The 8,427-nt window shown below is 39.4% G+C and overlaps 1 non-coding gene across 1 annotated transcript; it reads right to left on the reverse strand.

Moving 5' to 3' along the window:
* Positions 1-6,761: 6,761 nt before the first annotated feature.
* On the reverse strand, positions 6,762-6,868 carry LOC122068854. The gene has a single exon (XR_006137257.1). It is a non-coding gene; the product is annotated as a small nucleolar RNA R71 (small nucleolar RNA).
* Positions 6,869-8,427: the final 1,559 nt, after the last annotated feature.

An 8,427-nucleotide genomic window follows, 5' to 3' on the forward strand; every position in this document is an offset into this window, starting at 1 on the left:
TTACCTCTTGAAGGCATTGGTCGGTTCCTAGATTAATAACCCGGGTATCCTCACTGATGGGTTGGGTTTTCTTTAGTTTGCATTATTTTATTAACTCTTCATGTTTATTAAGATCATCATCAGAAAAAGGAGGCAAGTCATACTCAGAATTAAAAATTTCATTCATGAAAGAAGGAGTAACAGATTCAACATACACAGACTCTGGGCTCTCCTTAAGAGGGGAAGCCGACACAAAATCTTAAATAGAAGACTCAACAATTGACTCGATGGCTGGTTTGATAGTTTCATCAGTGGTATCTAGTTTGATTGACTTAACAGCGTGAGTAAACTTAAAATTCTCCCCAATGCTAGTCCAATTCAGGAGCAGTTCGATGGCTCGATGGATGAGGTGATATTGTAGCGGGCCTCCTTCTTCTTCTGAGAAAGTTACTGCTATTTCTTCAATGGTGCAATGGTTCTCTTGGATAGGTGTTTGTTTCTTCACAAATACCAGCTGATCAACCACGTGCTCTCAGAAGCTGAAGTTTCTGAGGGCTGAGGATTGGTGGAGACTACTCAATCGCCCTTCTATAAAGTCCTTCTTTTCAAGCCTATTGAGGGATGCCATCCCAGTGCCTTGATCATACCTTTGACCACCCTCATGGACCTTCCCATTGTAGTTGATTTGGGCACAGTACATGCAGACCATCAATCTTTATGCTCTTCTTGGCTTCACATATACACTTCTTCCTCTGAAACGACGTGGCTTGAGCTCATGTAGCTCTTGGGCTCTTGGTTCTTGTAGGAAAGAGCAAATGTAGCTTTTCAAATCGGTGGGAAGCTGTACACTCCAGGTGAACTTTATCTTCTTTTCCCATTCTCTTTTCAGGAGGAATAAAGAACTTGGTGCCTCTTTTGACCGGATCAAAGTTGTAGGGTTACTAGAGGAAGACCCATTCTCAATCAGTGCAATTTCTGCTATCCCGATGATGCAACTGTCTTGATCACTTTCTTTGACAAGCATTTATTGTTGCTCTACCTCATGTGTTACCCAGTCGAACTCATCTTGAAAGAATACTTCAAATCTGGGTTGCATCTTTACGGCGGTTTCATCAAACCATGGTTCAACATTTTCGCAAAAGGGAAAACTTTCTCCTTCCCTTATGAAGTACCTGTTGAGAGTAGGGTAGTGAGTGGTAGATATTTTCCTAGTCCTTCATAGTATCTTATGCCCCTTGGTGGTCTAAGGAGTGTGCCAAAGACCACTCCTTCCTTTGTTTACTGCCAAACTAGGCTGCTTTGGAACTCTTAGATGATATTTCCCTAGTCCCATGCCAGGAAAATATTGCATATTCTTCATCTTCTGATTCACTGGAGGACTCCAGATGGCCTCATAGTTAGTCGGGATTTTCTCCTTTGGGACTTCTTTGGCAATGGTTGTGTAGGTTATATCGAATTCAAAACCACTTAGTTGAACTTCTTGGTCTTGTTCTTCCCCATTTTCAATACTGGCTAAGGTGTTAACCACTTTGGGATCTCCAGCTACTGTAATCACTTTTCCTTCATGAATGAACTTCATTTTCTAATGAAGACGAGAGGACACTGCCTTTGCATGATGCAACCAAGGCCTTCCCAAGAGCATGTTAAAAGATGCTGGTATGTCAATGACTTGGACATCAATATCAAACTTCACTGGGCCAATGTTTATGGCAAGGTTGAGGATGTCAAGGATTTTTCTCCTGGTATTGTAAAATACCCATATGGTTTGGGTAGTCGGCCTTATTTCTTCCAGGTTAATGCCCAAAAATTTTACCAATCTCAAGGGTAGAACATTCAAAGTCGATCTATTGTCAATGAGAACCTGGGGAACCACCTTGTCAAGTCATTCTACTATGATGTGGAGAGCTCTGTTGTGCTGGGCTCCTTTTGGGAGTTCAAAGTCGGAGAACATCAATGATTGTACCATATATGTTGCCCCTACTATGTGTGAGAGATGCACCAGATATATCTCGATCGACACCTGTATATTGGTGAGAGTCTTCAAGACTACTTCACAGTGTGTGGGAGAGGCCATCAACGATCCCCAAATTGAGATATTAGCCTGGGACTTCTTGAGCTGAGCCAAGATTGGATTCTCTAATTCTTTCTTCAAGCACTGGTTCCTGCCTCATTAGTCCTTGACTGTTCTACGACTGGGGCTTTGCCCTTGTAGTCTCTTCCACTTCGAGCTTCCATCACACCGATAGGTTTTTTTACAATGATCCTTGTGGGATAGCAATCTTCATCATCACTGTTTGTTATGGTAACTATCCCTACCATGGGGTCATCTTCTTCCTTAGATTCCTCTTCACTACTTAAGGTAGGAGGTCGATGTTCCCCACAAATGTCAGGGGCCCTAGCTCACACCTTCTTGACTGTATTGGAAATCCGTGTAACTGCTGTATCTATCATTTCTACAAGTGTGGAATGTCCCCCTGTTTTCTCAAGGATCATCAACTACTCTGTGTAGCATTATTCACTGATGACTACTTCACCTAACATTCGGTAAATTCCATCGACCTCGAGTTTTATCTCAACCAAATGCTCATAGATGCTACTCATGTGTTCTTCTATAGGGTTTACTTCACCCTCAAAGGTGATCTCATAGCCCTCACTATCCTCTGAATCCGATGTTGGATCTTCCCCTTTCATGTGAAATGTGAGTGCCAGCTGAATAGCATTTGTGGGATCAATCATGGGGTCATCTTCACCGATGGTAAATACTGAATATCCTCCCAGATCTCTTGGAGAATAGTATCCAAACTTATCATCATCATCATTGTGCTAAGGCCCCTGGTAGTCATCCCGATCTGGATACTCATCATCAACTTGAGAGCTAGAGTCATCTCCATCCTTTGTATCTTCACTCTTGTCCTTGTCATCATCCTCAATGTCACTCCATATGTGGATTAGGAAGGCATACTCTTTGATTTGTTCTCCCATTGACGATGCTATCACTACTTTAAGGAGGTCATCCGTGACTTCTTCAATCTTCTCTGGATTATCCTCTAAAAACATAGTGGGATGAATTAGAGAAGTGAGATCATTATCTTAGTCTTACCCTAAGACATTCACTGAACCCATTGACGAAGTCAACTTTGGTGAATCCAGTAAGGTGAGCATGTCTTTCCAATTGTATCCACCAATCCATCATTCCTTTGGATTATCCACCAATCTTTGGGAATGGGTTTGGTTTGAAGGTGATGAGGGATACGAAGCAAGATGGTATGAAGGTGATGTGAGTGAGAGGCAGGATATGAAGATTGGGGGTGATAAGATGAGGAAATTCCTTCTCCTTAATAATGTGGTGAAGGTTGATGATATGGTGGAGGTTGATAATGTGGTGGAGATTGGTAATATGGTGGAGGTTGGTAATGAGATGGAGGTTGGTAATATGGTGGAGGTCGGATGTATGGTATAGTGGATCCCCTTGTTGATGATGAAGGAGGGATAGCGGATACCTGATCTTTTGGCTCCTCTTCTGAGGATTCTTCTCTTTTGGGAGTTTTTATGGCATTAACTCTTCTACTCATGGCTCTCCTATAAGCGTGGACTTTCATGTGATTCTTCTGAACTCTAGGTGTGATCAACTGAGTGGGATCACTTTCTGTTGCTTCCACATCTAGATTGTTCACATGGTCGGGGAGTGGATTGGTGTTGATATTGGGAGTTTGCTTGACATTGACTTCAATAGTCCCGTTATCTGCCAAGTCCTGGATCGTATGTTGCAAACCCATGCATCTTTCAGTGTTGTGCACCTTCTGAGTGTGGTAAGCACAAAATTCATGATCTCTATACCAAGCTAGAGGTGGGTTGCTGATTACTCTTGGAGCCACTGTCCCTAGCAATCCTTATTTCTTTAACTTTTTATACACTGCTGTCATGGGCATTCCCAAATCAGTAAGCTGCCTTCTTGGATTAGGTCCCTTCTAGGAGGGTGCATCTGCTTATATCACAAATGGTTGTGAAGGGGTGGTAGGAGAGACTGACTGATGAGCACATTTATGTGTGAAATCTAGTATAGTAAAACATGCATTTTACATATTTAGAATGGAGCTACCTTGGATTTTACTCTCTTTTTATAGGTTTTATAATTTCAAGGCCTTAAGAACTATTAGGCGCTATATCTCCAATTTTACACGTAAAGAGGTCCTATATCTTTCATGGTTGCGAAGAAGACAAAATTCTGAGTAAGATGGATGCGTTCAATTGCTAGTACACATTCGTTTGGTCAACCGTACAAGTGATTATTCTTTTCAGGTCAGAAAAAAAATAATGGATCAGAACTGAACGGAGATGCAGAACCAACCCATCTGCAGTTGTCCCAAGGATATAAGGAATATTCCAAATGCAAATAAGGATCGATGGACCACATCCTTAAGTGATTGAAGATTCGTTTTTGGTAACAACAACTACCTAGTGTAGTTGGTGAGTTGTGGTGTACAAAATCCCTTGCTTATTAGGAGGTCTCAAGTCCGAACCTCTTAGCTACCATTTTGTTGAGGTTTTTTTTAGAATATTTTCTCTCTCCTACTCATCACTTAAAGGAGGTTGCCCAATATGGTTGTACATAAGTTTGAAGAAGAGAGAGAAAATAAAGAGAAAAATAGGAAAGAAGAAAAAAAAAGACAAGGGCATGGATGGAATTTCCCATTAAAATAGAATATTGTCCAAATCCAAGCAAGAAAAATCGGCCAAAGGGGGTTTCTTGCACAAGAAGAGAGAAAAATAGAAAAAGGGAGAAAAAATAGGAAAAAAAGGCAAGAAAAATCGTAGGAGATCTCTTTCCACACATTTTCTCTCTTCTCTCTCCTCCGCTTCATCAACAAGATAAAAAAAAATATTTTTTTTTTTAGAAGCTAAAATCGTTAGCTTCCCTCCCCCATTCTCTATATAATAGAATTAACACAAGGGGAGGAGGCACTTCATTCTTCTTCTAGGGTTTTTTCTTAGTTGCTCTATCTCTTTCTCTAGTTTTCTCTTTCTCTAGCTATAGTTCTAGGTTTATGCTTTAAATACTTTTGTAAGTTCTTTTTATTCAATTAATGCAAACACTTTTGTTTTTGATTCAGTCTTTTATTTTTATTGTTTAAACAATTGAAGTTGTAGTTTTCAAGTTATAGTTCTAGGCTTAGTTCTAGGTGACAAGAATAAGCTATGAAACATGTCTTTCAAGTTCAATTTTTTTCTTTAGATTTGTTTTCTCTATTACTAGAAATTTCGAATTTGGTTTATTCCAGATCTGATTTTTATTACTGGTAGTATCTCAAATCGATCAAGTTTTCAGTTCATGGGTTGAAGTTCAAGTAAGTAAGATCCTTCAGTAGTCTTCTCTCCCCCCTCTCATTCCCTCTTCTGACTACCCTTTCTTTCTTAATTTAGGATTTTAATTTCAGTGTTGGCTTTACCCCTCTTGGTCATAGAACCATCATTTTATTGTTTTTATTTTAATTTTCTCCCTTTCCCTAAAGCCAAGTAGAGAAACCCTTGTAAGAGTGACTCTCTGGTCAAGTAGGGAAGCTCATATTATGATGCATCCCTCGGGCTAAGTAGAGAAACCTACTTGTGAGTCTCTCTCTAGTTTTATCCCCTTTCTTTTACTTTATTTTTATTTTAGCATTTTTTCCTTCATTACTTTTAATTTCATGGGGTGTTTATTTTCAGCTATTTATTTATTTAATTTTAATTACGTGGCTTGTGTATTTAAATTCTTAGATGACGAATGGTTAGGATTTTATTTTAGATACATATGTTTAGGATGGTAATTAGAATTAGATCACAACCATTAATCGATTCACTTCCGTATTATTAAAAGAAGCAAAAAAAATAAAGTGGCTGCTCTCCCTGTGTTTGACCTGGAGCTATACTGATCTGTACACTTGTGGTTACATTTTAATATCTCAAATAAGTTTTTGGCGCCGTTGCTGGGGAGACAGTTTCATGTTATTTTTCGCTTTCTTTTGGTAAATCAGAGTGCTTTGTTTGCTTTGTTTTGCTTTTCTTTTTCTTTTATTGAATTACTGAGAAGAACAACTTGCAATAATTGTTGCATCGGTGGAGATCGGCATGCCTCACAGTATAATAAAGACAGGTTTCACCCTATAGTAGTACCTCAAAAATTGACCTGAGCAACTCTAGATCCTTGCCAGTATGCTCCCAAAAAGCTAAAAAGAAAATCAAAAAAATCATAAAAAAAAAATTTTACTATCCATTCTTTTGTGCTTGTCTTACTCTAGTTGTGGATAGTTTTCTGCTGCATGAGTGTTAGGTGGGTACGTAATACTAAGAATCGTTTAGAAAGAAGAGATCCAACAAGTAGTAACCCTATATCTTTGCTCTCTTTTAAACATTTCAATATGGGAGACCAACATCAAAACCCTTCACCTAAATCTCTAAAAGATAGGTTCTACCCTGCTAGAACAGCCCAACCTTCCTACATAGTTCTACCACAAGCCTAGGGCAATAATTTTGAACTCAAATCTCAATACATCACTACATTGCCCCACTTCTATGGGTTGACCTCTGAGGATGCATACCTATTTCTAAGGGAATTTAAAGAGGTATGTGTTCTAATTAAAATCCAATAGCTTTCTGATAATGTTGTTAAGCTTAGGTTTATCACTTTTGCATTAAAAGACCAAGCTAAGAAGTTGTTGTATGGGTTACCCACAAATTCCATAACCTCATGGGAACATTTCACAATTGTCTTCCTTAAGAAGTTTTTCCCAACTTATAAGACCAATAAGCTTAGAAGTGATATCCTTCAGTTTAGGCAAAAGCCTAGTGAGTCCTTTTCCAAACTTATGGAGACATTCAAGGATCTACTCCAAGAATGCCCTCACCATGACCTAGGCTTATGGCATTTATGTCAAATAATTTATGAGGGTATTGATTACCCAACTAAACAAATGATAGAGTCTATGTGCCCTGAGGGATTCACATCCTTTATAGATGAAGGAAAGGCATGGGAATTCTTACTTGACTTAGCTAACAAAACCTATGAGTGGGAATCAACCCAAGAGAGTGAAAGAACCATAGGAGGAAAAGGATATTTTGTGAATGGGATAGTAGCCAAGGAAGCCCATTTGGATAGCCTAATCAAGAGGATTGAGGCTATTGTTCCTAGAGAGCCCTCATCAGTCAATTTGGTTAAAATTTGTGCTTGGTGCCAGTGCCTTGGACATGTCATAGAAGAATATCCCAACACCTCTGGGGGCACTTCTAATGATAGTGTTAATGCCTTATACCAGAATAATGGATATAGTAACACGTAAAATCTAGGATAGAGAAATCATCCAAATTTCTCTTGGAATAAGGACAACCAAGCAGGGCCTTCCAATTTTCATAATCAAGGTTGACCTGGACCCTAAAGGCCTCCCTTTGCATAACAATCTTTTTCCCATAATACTTTTTCTATGTCAAATGTAGGACCTCAGGCTAGTTTTCCTAGGGCCCTTCTCCTATCATCTTATCAGCAACCCCCTGGGTTTACCAACACTCGAGAGGCAAGTAGAACAAGTGACTTGGAAAAAAATATGGCCCTCTTCATGACAAGCCATCAAAATCTTATGTGAGAACTCACCCAAGTTATCCCAATTATGCGTGAGGGAGAAAGGAACTTTACCCAGTTAACCAGAGGCTAACCCTAGGCATCATCAGCCTATTAGTTCACAAGCACCAACTAATGCACCACTGAATATAGTACAAGGTCAGACCCAACAAGGGCTCTCTAACCAATGTAATATTTTTTATGCCCTTAAGAGTGGAAGAGAGTATCAATAGAGCGTTCCTAAATCTTCTCCATCTATTACTCCTGTTAACTCTCCTTCCGTTGAGGACACAAGTGTGCCTCTTGTTCCAGGTTCGTCTGATGAACCTAAAGATTCTTTTGAAATTAAAGATGATTTGGTTGAGGAAACCAAAAATGATTCTTCTGAAAAAGGGCAAATCCCTAACAGTCCTTATGTTCGTCCTGTCCCATTTCCTAATCGCTTGGTAAACAAAAAGAAGATTGCTTCCATGGATAAAATTTTAGAAGTCTTCAAAAAGGTAGAAGTGAACATCCCTCTTTTGGATTCCATATTCCAGATCCCTGCCTATGCAAAGGTACTGAAAGATTTGTGTACTCACAAACGTATCACTAGTGTGCCCAAAAAAGTATTCTTGGTTGGTAACATTAGTTCCATGATTTCTCAGCCTATAGCAGCTAAGTATAAGGATCAAGGGAGCCCTACAATATCTTGTGTCATAGGCAACACTTACATTAAGCATACCTTTCTTAACCTTGGTGCAAGTGTGAATCTTTTACCTTACCATGTGTACAAGCAACTAGGATTGGGAGAATTGAAAGCCACTGGAACTACTCTTCAGTTGGCAGATAGGTCTGTTAAGATTCCTAAAGGGATGGCT

Source organism: Macadamia integrifolia, unplaced genomic scaffold, assembly GCF_013358625.1.
Source record: "Macadamia integrifolia cultivar HAES 741 unplaced genomic scaffold, SCU_Mint_v3 scaffold462, whole genome shotgun sequence".
NCBI classification, from domain to species: Eukaryota; Viridiplantae; Streptophyta; class Magnoliopsida; order Proteales; family Proteaceae; genus Macadamia; species Macadamia integrifolia.